Below are 13,222 nucleotides of genomic sequence, written 5' to 3' on the forward strand. Positions count from 1 at the left end.
CTATTATGAATTTTGCCATCTCATAGTGCTTGAAACTAAGACAGTGTCCTCAAAACAGAAATCAAAAACAAACATGACAGGAGCACATCAATAGAACAAAGGAACCAACTGAAGAAGAAAAATTGAGTGTTGAAATACATGAAGTAGTATTGGATAATAACCCAAAATATGAAATCATTACTCACATATCTAATGTAATATAAATAATTGGCTAAGTAAATCAATGAGAAAAAAATCAATCTCCCATGTAAAAAGCTGTCTAGTTATTAATGTAAGTATTCTGTCCTTGAGGAGGTAGACTATATCCCCAACCCCTCCACAGTGGGCTTGGCATAGTGGCTTCCCTTAAGAGTACATTGTGAAGAGATGGGGAATCCTAACAAATGGTTCATCAATGAGTGGATCTAAATTAAGATAAGTTTACTTTGGTAAGTCATGTTGATAGTATATTTCCTTAATAGAAAGTGATGAACCTCGCATTTACCTTTGTGAACCTCCTCCAAAGAATGTGTAACAGGAGTTTAATTATGAATAAACATCACAGAAATATAAGTTGAAGGCCACTCTCCGAAATACCCAATCTGCGCTCCTCACAGCGATCAAGGTCTTCAAAATCAAGGAAAGTCTCAGGAAATGAGGATTAACTATAACCTGCTGTCTATATAGGATCTGAAGAGAAAGGGCATTAGGGAAAAATGAAGGAAATTTTAATAAGTTATAGATTTTAGCTGATAATAATGTGTTATCCTTTACTCATTGTAAAACATATACCATAGTAATTTAAGATTTAATAATGAAGGACACCACATGCACAGTATATGGAAATTGCAGTATTTTAAACAATGTTTCTGTGAATCTAAAACTAAAAAAATTCTATAAAGAAATCAGCAACTTTCTATGAAATTTCTAATTACAGAACAAAATACCCTTCACCAATGGTGGGAAAATATTTAACAGCTTAGAAATAACCGTATTTATAAATTTGGGGGTTCTAAATTAAGAGAGTTAACTAAAAAGAAAGGTGTTTCATATTTTTTCAATAAAAAATGAGTGTTGTAAATGTGTTTAGACCTTTCTGGTTTTGTAGGTCACCAATTACAAATTTTTATTGAATTCCAGTTTTTATTGAGTTCTGAAGTCTTTAGGGAGAAAAACTAATTGAGGAATTTTGGGACAACAGAGATATTTTACTGTACTTTGCCCTTGTAGGAACCATGAAGGCTAAAGAAAATGGGAGAGGAAGGCATAGCACTGAAGGATGTAACCTAGATTCTGGAGCCATGTGCATAGCTGACATGAAGAAAGTTTTGTACACAATATACTGCACTAGGACCCGCCTTGTTGCCCAAGGACGACAATGGGGCTGAAAATATTATCTGGATAATTCTGGAAAGCAGTACCCATGCCGTGGTCAGTTTAAAGATCAAATGTCTCCATTAAGTGCTAGCTATGAACATGTATTTGTTCCTAAATTACATAAACCAGCCCTGATTAATTCATAATATGAAAACGAGAACATTTTATATGAAATTTTTATAGGACCGAAGAAGGTTAAACCAACAATATAAACAAATAATTTCACAGACATTGATTTTTTTCTTATTATAAATCACAAGTACACATATCCCAGTGTTCTAAGACCATGTTTTCAATGATTAGATTCTATTTTTGGGTAAGAATATTTTTGCTTTGATACTGTTTAATTTTGTATTTTAAAAGTTAAAACAGGTTTCCAAGATTGATTGGAGGGGAGTATAAAGAAAATATTGCCTGGAATCAAACATTTAGACTTTTAAGTGATTCTTTGCTTTCTTGATTTTTTTTTCTTTAAAGGTGAATAGAATTGTACTACAGAAGTATTCTTTTTATGTGTCTCTGGAATGAACCTTGGTAATTCCACAAAAGCTACTGAGAGCTTTTAAAGAACAAGAGAACTGCATGCCTCCAAGGACTTGTCAGCACTTAGTATTGCTTGTTTTCTGTTCCCTTTGTTTTCAACAAGAAACAAACTTTAGAATTTAAACGAGAAATGCAGTCCTCATTAAATATGAGCCTGTGTGGGAAAGAAAAGAAGTTAGAACTTTTCACAGGACTTTTATCTGGCGGAAAACAGTGTGGAGACATAAATCCCAGAACTGTGGTCCATCTCTGAAGAGGCTTGCAAACTCAGGGAAGACCTTAGGAAGGAGCTGTAAAGGCAGGGACACTAACCTTGATTATTTTCATATATTTTGTTCAATGCCTTAAAAGATATGCATGATGTTAAATAAAAGGAGTGAATTTTGGAATGTTACCACTGTATACATGTTAGGTAGGTTTCTATATGTTATCCTAATCCTAAAGTATTTTATTACACAGTCTAATTCATAAATGTAGTATGCTTCTAATTTATAGCAGACATTCACATATGAGTTTATCTTCACTATAAGCAAAACACTCCTCATTTTCTTTGTGTTAAACTTACTCTTGGATTTAATCCCTTTTTATTATGTGATAACCTCCAGTTTATACCTTGCTATGGTTTGAATGTGTTTCCTGAAGTTCAGATATTAGAAGCTTAGTCTCAAATACAACAATATGGAGGTGAAACCTTTTAGAAATGATTAGGTCATGAGGGCTCAGTTTTCCAGAATGGATTATGCAGCATTAACTATTTCTGAAATGTGTTCCCAATAAAAGAGATGACTTTGCCCCACCCATCTCTCCCCCCTCAACCCCGCTCCCACCTTTCTTGTACATTCTTTTGCCTTCTTCCATGAGATGACACAGAATTAAGACTCTCCACAGATGCAGTTCCAAACGCATTTCTGCTCATTATAATTACTGAGTCTTTGGTATTCTATTAACCAGTAGAAAGCAGATTAACTATACCTAAACCCACCATCCACAAATCTCCTTAAATGGGTATTTCAAATGTTAATTATAATGGCTTCTTTTAAAGCTTTATCTTATTTGACCTGTTTAGGAAATGGGAAAGTGGGTCAAATCCAAATTTGTCTTCAAATGACTTTCTTAGCCTCTGACTCAATAGTGCCTCCTCCCTCTGGTCATGAAATCGGAGAAGACCCGCTAAAATCTACACTGAAATGTGACCCCTTAAATTTCCCTAGAAATGCTATCTGGGGTGCCACATGTGCTACCGGAATTTGGGGTGCCTTACGATTTCACCATGGGCTTATTACTAAATCCCTGATATTAATAACTGAAGAGGGTTCTTGCCTAATATTTAGAGAAGAATTATAAATACCGGCACAGATAAAAGAGGCAGTATGTTACGTTTTAAGCTTTTATTTAATGAGAAAGATGCATAGAAGAGTGAAAGCTTTAGCTCAGGTAGGAGAGTGGGGAAAGTCTGGAAACTAGGGTAGCATCCATACAACCCAGAGAGCAGGCCAAAGCCATGTGCAGCCAGCACCTTGAGCTGCTAGCCACCGCTTATCACTGGCAGCAAAGCAGAGGCAGACAGCGTTTTGCGACACTCCTTGCCTATTTATATATTTCCCACAGAGGAGTGGCTTGTGGCCAGGTGGGCGCTCAGGTGTGGTCAGGTAGAGCCTGGTGTCACATGGGGGTGAAGGTATCAGGTAGGGCGTGAAGTCACACAGGGGTGTGGCAAAGGCATGGTCTTCCAGCTCACAAATCTGATCAGTTTTGGCCTGTATGCCTGCCTACTTCAGTCACACATGCCTTATAACCAGTTTCTGGGCTGTCAAATATTTGTGGATTCGACATAACATAAAAGCTCAAGGAATTTGGATCAAGATGTACTAAGATTTTCCTATGTCATTGCAATTGGACAGTTTCTCTTAGACCCTATGAGATGGACAGTTTTCCATTTTTTCCTATAAAGAATTGTGGCATGTCTGACAAACCATTGGCTAAAAAGGAAAATTTATCTCCATCAATAATAGAAATTAATAACTTGAAATAGAGAATTTCTGAGTGTAAAACCATGTTTTATCTGAGTTAGAAGAAAATAAATAATAATATACTGGTATTACATTGTATAATCTATAATTAAGGCTTCTATGCTTATTTTATTTTTGAATTTATTTTCATTTTATTTGTGAGAGGGAGGGAGGGAGGGAGCGGAGGATGGAAGGGGGGAGGGAGAAGGAGAGAGAAAGAGAGTATGTGTTTTTCTAGATGCTGGTTCCATCTCCATAAGCCCACAACAGCTGGGATTGTACAAGAATGAACCCAGGAGTACAGAACACAGTCAGGGTCTGCTATATGAATAACAGGGACCCAACTACTTGAGCCATCACCTACTACCTTTCAAGATGGATTTAGCAGGAAGTTAAAATTGAAAACAGAGTTAGGACTTGAACCCAGGTGTTACATGATGGCACATCGACTATTCAAGTGACATCGTAACTACTATGTCCCACTATCCTTATTTTTAATCATCTCTTTCCTGTTTTACCTTCTTCTTTGCTGTCGAATTACCTATGTGTTACAAAGGAAATGACGGTTCTGAGATATAAAGCAAGCAGTGTTGATCAGTGAAAAAGAACTAGGATGATTGGAATTATAATTAATTTGTCACATGCCTATCCTATTTCAGACCCTCTTCTAACAAATTTACAAAATATTTCCTTTGTTTAACTATTAATTTTATAATAAAACCTGCAGGTACTATTATGATCTCCAGTTTATGAATGAGCAATTGAGTCAGAGAAAGGTTAACAACATGACAAATGGAAATGCTACATAGAAAGGATTCCAATCCAGACAATTTGCTCCAACTACTGTGTCCTTAAGCAGCATGTTATACTGCTTAATTATTGAAAAAAGAAATGAAACGAGGTGTTGAATTAAATATTGAAGTTAGAATCTCTGAGTATCCATGCACAGATGTTTGTGAACACAGGACATATCAAAGGTGAGACTATAAATAACTTTGAAAGTATTTAAAGACATTTCCCATTTATACAAATCATTTAGAGGAAGCTATAATTATCTTAGAGATAACTGCTTATTAATATAGACAACTTAATCATAGTTGTTGACCCAAGTGTTGTTTTTGGAAAGGACAGAAGTTTTAATTTATTAAAATTTACTGTGTAATGACCCAGAACCACATTCTTAGAACAAGTGATTTAACCTGTTTAAAAATAAACCCAATGGTATTAATGAATCAAGTTATCTCAAGTCTTTGATAGGAGATAGAATTCGGAACAAAAGGTCATTTAACACTGACACTTCATACACTGTGATTTGTCAGTGCATTTTATCAGACATAAAGGATTTGTACAAGAACCAAACTATTCCTTTGTGTTTTTGTTAATCTTATTAATTACATGTTACTACTTTTGCCTTTATGGATATTTTTGTTTGTTTCTTACATTCACTTTTTCATGAGACAAATTCATCCCAATAGGATGCCTCTGTATTTGCAAAGTCTGAATATCATCCTACATTTCAATGTCCTTGATTTTGCTTCTCATATGTTGGCACCCTTATTACTTTCAGACAGATAGTTCTCTTTGTGGATTCGCAGTAGCCCTACAAATGTGAGCTTACTTCAGCACGTTAAAACCCTCTGCTCTATAACCACCTCTCCACTTTCCTCTGCACCTTTCTTGTTGCCCTGACATCTCAGGTGCACTGAAAATTGCTTTTTCTGATTTTTCATGGCCATGGTCTTATACGAAGGAATCTAAGTAGTGGATAGCGTTCCTCAGGGCTTTATTTGTAGATGCCTTATCATTCTATACTGGATTGGGTGATTTAATCCAGACACACACACACACACACACACACACACACACACATATATATATATATATATGCTTATGTTTTAGTCATATATTTTAGGCCCATCTCTTCTAAAAATAATTCCATGACTTTTTTTTTTTCGACAGGCAGAGTGGACAGTGAGAGAGAGAGACAGAGAGAAAGGTCTTCCTTTGCCATTGGTTCACCCTCCAATGGCCGCCACGGCTGGCACACTGCGGCCGGCGCACCATGCTGATCCGATGGCAGGAGCCAGGTGCTTTTCCTGGTCTCCCATGGGGTGCAGGGCCTAAGTACTTGGGCCATCCTCCACTGCACTCCCTGGCCACAGCAGAGAGCTGGCCTGGAAGAGGGGCAACCGGGACAGAATCCGGTGCCCCGACCGGGACTATAACCGGTGTGCTAGGTGGAGGATTAGCCTAGTGAGCCACGGCGCCAGCCCATGACTTGTTCTTCAATTAGATACTCCTCAAAAACTCATACTATAGCCAGAGAGAATCAAAGAAAGGGAAAACTATAGTTCAAGAATATTTAAAATATACAAGAGGCATATCCAACCCAATCTGGAAGGAAGGAAGATTCTAGGAGATTGAAGAATCAAAGATGAGTAATAGGAACCAGTAAAGGGATAGGAAAACAAATGGCACAAGATTACTGAGGGCAACCAAGTGGAACTGCATGGAGCTTAGCCTGACAGCATCATAGTCAGAGCAAGGATAATTCAGAGAAATGCAGCTTAATACATAAACAGGACCAGACAATAAAAGGCTTGCCCCTTGAATGTTGTCAGATAAGAACTTTCTAAATATAATGCTCTAGGTGGAATTTGAAATTGAAACTTAGATAAGACAGGAGTCAAGAAGACCAACTATGATGCTATTGCAAAAGTCCTCATGACAGAGATAACTGAATTAGGATAGTTTGCTGTTAAGTTGGAAATAAGTAAAGACATTTAAGAGATAGTTTGACAGGTATTGCTTTGTGATTGAATAACAGTCATATGGAAAGGGAGATCTCTGAAAAGACGTACAGTACATGGCTTGGGTAACAATGTAGACTCCCTGTGGATATAGTAATTAGATTCCATTTGAGCTATGCCAAATGTGAGGTTTAGATGTAATATTAAAGTGTAAATGCTCATTGATATTAGATATGAGGAAATGGATATTTTGTAGAAGGGAGTGAATATATTGACTCAAGATTTGGTTTTAGATTGGGGAAGGGAAGATATGAAGAGCCTGTATAAGAGCATTATTTGGTTCTAAGCAGGTGTCATATGGCTGGAAGGAAAAGGACAATGATGCAAAGGATACAAGGATACTTGCTTTAATGGGTGCATGAGATGTTGGTATATCATCTCTAATCTCTAAAGTTTCTTCAAGATCGAGGTACAAATAGTTTCACTATTGAAAATTGAGTGATTGGATAACCACTTTAGAATGGTTCTGAATTTTGGAATGATATTAAAGCAATGGGAAATAGACCTGACAAAGGGCAAAAGAAAGGATTAGTAAGCAGCATGGAGGGCTGAACTGAGTGTGCAGATAGAAACTCATTCCAATGCTTTAAGGTGATTTAGACAAATTTGTGGCCACTGAAATAGAAATGAATGCTACTAACCTAAACATATCAACCAGGTGTAACCTGAACCCAGTTTGTATTATGTGTCATGATTTGAGTCTTTAAAAAAATCCCATGGGGTAGTAATACAACAATTTACATTTAGAGATGAAAAATAGGACATTTAGAGAGAATAAATATTTTTTCCAGCACAACCCAGAAAATCCTCATAAAATGACTTCCATTCTATAAGCAGTACTAATCAACATCTCTAGACACAACTAGTATCTGAGCAACGACTTATTACATCACACTAGAGGTATTGGCAAGGATAACTTCTGAGGTATCTGCTAAATTTAAAGTTCTGAGTATTCATGCTTTAAATGCCATGACAATGTGTTTTATAGTTTAAAATTAATTTCATGCTGTAAAATTTCAGAAATGTCTGAAATTTTAACTAATGTAATTGCAGTCTTCACCTACTGCTAAAATGATAGATGAGTTTGTTTAGTGTGGTTGTGTGTGTGTGCACAGAGCCAGATATTTGACTTTTGCTCTTTATTGCATTTCTTAAACTAGCTATACTTGGTAATTCATTTACATCAATAATTGAAAAGCCATCAGTCTCCTCTTGTCTTAAACTTCTTGCTATGCACACTAATGATATGCATGATTGGCTATTGCCATAAAAATGCACCATAAATTTTTTAAAGATAATTCAGCTACAGAGAATGAATCAATATGAACTACAGTGATAACATATGCAAGACAATCTCTAATGCTACTTCAAAGTAGTTAGTGCTCCTCTTGATGAGAACCTATCATTGCTTCCAGTTGGAGTTTTTAGGGAATGATTTAGCACTTTCCTATTTCAAAACTTGCCTAAGGTACTGAGCTCTCCTGCTCCCAGTTTTACAGACTGCTCTCTCCTACTGAAGCTTCTTTTATCTTGAGCTTTTCTTTCTTTTTTACCCCCTGCTGTCCTGTAACAGAAAATTGACCTATGGAATCTTATGTGTGCCATAAAAGAGGTCATGAAATACTGAGCTTGATCACGAATTTACTCATTCATTCAAGAGACTATTGTTTATTTGTCCTTATACAGATAATAGTATTTTATGAGACTGTCATCTATTCAAAGACATAAATCCTGAATTAAAAAAATGGAAATAAAACCAGCAATTAGGCTAGTCAATGCCTAGAGTGTGGTGTCTAAATTGAATGTGGATATTCTGGGCTCTAAATATGTGATGATTTTGTTTATTCTGTTATAGAAAGCTGGGGCGATGCTATTTGCAGGCCCTTTATACGTCTCAGAAGTCACACAGGGAAAAGGATCAGAGGGCAGGTGCAGCCAATTCTCTCAGCATCCTCTGTCAGAGGCCAATGACAACAGAGTCTTTATGGAAACTGAACTTCACACTTCAACAATTTACATAATGAAAGGAGTATGACTCAGATTTAACTCCCTTCTCTACATAGCTGTTTCCATAGAACAAGGTTGGATAAGCTTCAGCAAAGTGTAATCTAAATCAAAACTTTGTCTGTTGGCACCCTAGATATCAAGGATCTCCAGGGATTGGATGGACCTGCAATTCAAATTGGGAAGCAAATATTAACATGTTGCTTTCCATTCTGTGTCCAAAGATAGAGTGCTCCAAAATGTACATTTGCAACATGTGCACATGTATGTGCACACACACACACACACACTCCAATTATTTGAGGTATGATTCACCCTCCAGAGCTGCTCTCCACCTGTTTATACAAGGCTAAATATCAAAGTTGTTTCCTGGAGTGTTGTCAATGGTTTTTCTTAATCTCCGGAAATGAAATCTAGTTTTTGCATGTGTTTTAGCTAGCACTAATGCTGTTCAGCAGAAGGCCCTATTTATTTCTTCTAATTTTTCTTCTGTTTCTGGTCTCAATTTGCATTCTTATTCCCTTTCCATATTACCAAGTTTTTATGTCCATCAAAATGCATTTAAGCTTATATACTACTCTTATTTGGGCATATTTGCTTGTTTTTAAAGATTTAGTTATTTTTAATTCAAAAGGCAGAGTTATGGAGAGAAAGAGGGAGAGGAAAAGGGAGAGGGAGAGAGAGACTGAGAGAGAGGTGCCTTTCATTTGTATGTTCACTCCCCAGACAGGTGCAGTGACCAATGATAGGTCAGGCTGAAGCCAGGAACCAGGAGCTTATTCAGGTCATGTGGGTTCAAGGGCATGAACACTTGAGCGAGCCATCTTGTATTGCTTTTCCCAAGCCATTAGAAGGAAGCTAGCAGAAGTAGAGCAGCCAGGACTCCAAGCAGTGCTTGTATGGGACGCTGGCATCACAGGTACTGGCTTCATTCACTGTGCCACACTGCCAGCCCAGCATGTATTGTTATAACTTGCCTATGTGGTATTGCGTTGCAGTGGATTCGTTCCTGAGAGGAGGAGCGTGGTGGGGGCAAGAGGCGCGGAGTCACCACACAGACTCTGGGAGTCGGGTGAAAGCAGGCCTGAGGCAAGCAGGCCTCAGTTTATTTCAGTTGCTACAGCTGCTTATATATCCAAGGCAGCCAATCCAGTCAAGGGGCGGTCTATGCCCTAACCAATCACAGCCTGTTGCCAGGCAGGCTCTGTTGCCAAGCAGTTTCTGAAGCCATCCAATCACGACCTGTTGTCAGTCAGGCTCTGTTGTTGGGTGGTTTCCTAAGTCAACCAATCATGGCCTGATGCCAGGCAGTTTCTGTTGTCAGCGGCCATCTTGGCATGACCTTCTCACCTTCTCATTCCACCACATTTCCCCTTTTCATTTATTTTTGAGCAACAGGAGGCCTGATTCTTGGCCATACCAGTGTTGACCCCATTTCCATGTGGTCTCCGTATGCAGCTGTGCCTGTCTTAGGTTGTCCTCCAAGGGATCTTACCCATCATTGACTAACCAGCGCTCAAATCAGGAGACCACAGGAGTGCTTACCTCAGCCTCCCAAGTAGCTGGGACTACAGGCGTGCACCACCAATGTATCTTTAATCTTAGAACTTACATCATTGTGTCTACTTCTGTTGTAGTGTTTTGTATCTGGAATATTTCTTCCACAATGTATTCCACTGGGTTCGTAATATAAATTTTCCATTGTCTCACAGATTATGCTACAACTCTTCATTTACAATAAACACACACATCATTGCAATCAATTATTTTGGACATTTCTGATGAAATGTACCCCCAGTATGTGCTCAGAAATTGAAGTGATTATATAGTATAGGCTATCTTAATCTTATGAAGAATTACCAGTATAATTTCTAAAATACCTGAGGACATTAACATAATCAAGGGACTAGATTTCTTGTCTGGCCATGTAATCACCAGCATTTGGCATTATGGCACTTTTCCATTTTTTTTGCCACTCTGAAATGTGTTGCCTTGTATCTCATTGTTGTTTAATTTGCACTTTCTTGTTTTAATTTAGTTTTAATTATTCCTGGGAGAATATTATTTTACCCTCCTGTGTTTTTGCCTCTGTTTTATTGGACTGCAAGCATATTTGTCCTGTATTAAGAATACCAGGAAGGGATGGAAGAATGGAATAGTGGTAAAAGGTAGGAATTCTGGGGTCCTACAGAGGTTTAATTCCTGAGTCCAGTGTTTACTAGCTTTGTGATATTAAGCAAACTGTTTCAGCTTTTATTTCTATTATTTTATATGAAGTAGATAACGCATTAGTCAATGATGACTGATGTGATTCAATTCCTATCACTATCACTACAGGATGGCCAGCAGCAATCGTTTAAAAAGTTCTGTTATTTTGATTAAAGAAGATATTGTGACCCCCAAACTCTCCCTCCCCCACTATGTTGAATGATTTTCCCAGAATTATAGATGGTCATCTCTATATGTATTATGATGATTACTCTTTTTTTGACAGATTCATTTTTACTTTGCTATATTTTACATATAATGAAAGGTACAAGTATTGGAAGTTTGGCTCCATTGTTTCTGACAGTTTTCTATATTCATATGAGAACCATCCAAACAACATTTAAAATACTTGCGTCATGTCATGTTGTGATTTTCTCCATTCAACATTCTCTGCAATCCCATCATTGAGCATGTCCTGTTAGTGTCTCCTGAATAGAATTACACAGAGTGCGATTCTTTTAAAGATTTATGTATTTAAAAGGTATAATGATAGAAAGAGTGGGAGAGAAAAGGAGGGAGAGTGGGAAGCAGAGAGAGATGTCTTCTATCTGCTAGTTAAGTTACCAAAAGCCTGCAATGTCAGTGTTAAACACTCCATCTGGGTCTCCCATGTGTGCGGCAGGGACCCAAGTCTTGGGCCATCTTCTGCTGCCTTCCTAGGTACATTGGTTGGAAGCTGAGATAAAAAGTAGAATAGCCAGGAAGTTGACACTACAGTATGGGATGTGGGCATCCTCAGTGGCAGCTTAATCTGTGCCACAATGACTACCTGTGTATACCAACCTTTTATATCCTGCTTCATTAGAAAGCACACCGTTTTCTATCCCATTCATATTGTTGCACTTAGGAGTAATTCATTCTGGTTCATCACTGACTAGTACTTTATCACATGGATATAGTGCATGCCTACATATTCTCTTGGTAGACATTTGAGTTATTTCTACTTTGAGGTCGTTATGAAGATGCCTCCTGATGATAATTTATTAGGAATGTGTGTATGTGTGTATGCTTCTACAGACACATGTGCTTCTGTGTACCTTAGGAAAATACCAAAATATGAACTAACTAGACATAGAATATATGTATGCTTAATGTGTGTTTCACTTAATAAGAAACTATTACAGTCCTCCTAATTGGTTATGCCATTTTAGACGTCCAGTAGCAAAACAATATATTTTGAGCTAAATATGTACTAAATGTAAAAGAATATCTCATTATGTATACAATTTTATTCTTGATGACCCTACTGTTGTGATTTGTCTATTTAGTGCCTTCATTCACAGAGTATCCATTCAAATATTTTGTGCATTCTTATTTAGATTATGTTCTGATATTTTACTATTATCACATTGCAGTATTTATACATTTTGTTTAGCAGTTTTTTTAAAGAAATAAATGTTATGTGAATATTACTAGTATCTGTAGCTTACATTTTAACTTTTTTGAATTTAGTTAAGAAATATAAATTTCCAAAGTACAGCTTATGGATTACAGTGACTTTTCCCCCCATAACTTTCCTCCCACCCACAACCCTCCCATCTCCCACACCCTCTCCCATTCCATTCACATCAAGATTCATTTTCAATTATCTTTTTTTACAGAAGATTGATTTAGTATATATTAAGTAAAGATTTCAACAGTTTGCACCCACACAGAAAGATAAAGTGTAAAATACTGTTTGAGTACTAGCTATAGCATTAATTCACATTGTATAAAACATTAAGGACAAAGATCCTATATGGGAAGTAAATGCACAGTGACACCTGTTGTTGACTTAGCAAATTGACACTCTTGTTTATGGTGTCAGTAATCTCTCTAGGCTCTTGTCATGAGTTGCCAAGCCAATGAAGCCTTTTGAGTTCGCTGACTCCGATCTTATTTAGACAAGGTCATAGTCAAACTTTTAAAATATTGTCTTGAAGAGAAGAAAGTTTATCTTCAAGAAAAATTTTTTTCTCTGTGCTGCTTTAAAAATTATTTATTTATTATTATTTTATTTTGACAGACAGAGTTAGACAGTGAGAAAGAAAGAGACAGAGAGAAAGGTCTTCCTTTTCCGTTAGTTCACCCCCCAAATGGCTGCTACAGGCAGTGCGCTGCGCCAATCCGAAGCCAAGAGCCAGGTGCTTCCTCCTGGTCTCCCATGGGGTGCAGGGACCAAGCACTTAGGCCATCCTCCACTGCCTTCCCGGGCCACAGCAGAGAGCTGGACTGGAAGAGGAGCAACCAGGA

General features: G+C 37.4%; 1 pseudogene; it reads right to left on the reverse strand.

The window, feature by feature from the left end:
* Positions 1-13,222, reverse strand: part of LOC149128177 (E3 ubiquitin-protein ligase Mdm2-like) — a 192,562-nt pseudogene that overhangs the window by 109,233 nt on the left and 70,107 nt on the right.

The sequence above is a fragment of the Oryctolagus cuniculus genome, chromosome 2 (genome assembly GCF_051225735.1).
Source record: "Oryctolagus cuniculus isolate XC-2025 breed Fujian yellow rabbit chromosome 2, ASM5122573v1, whole genome shotgun sequence".
Lineage (NCBI taxonomy): Eukaryota > Metazoa > Chordata > Mammalia > Lagomorpha > Leporidae > Oryctolagus > Oryctolagus cuniculus.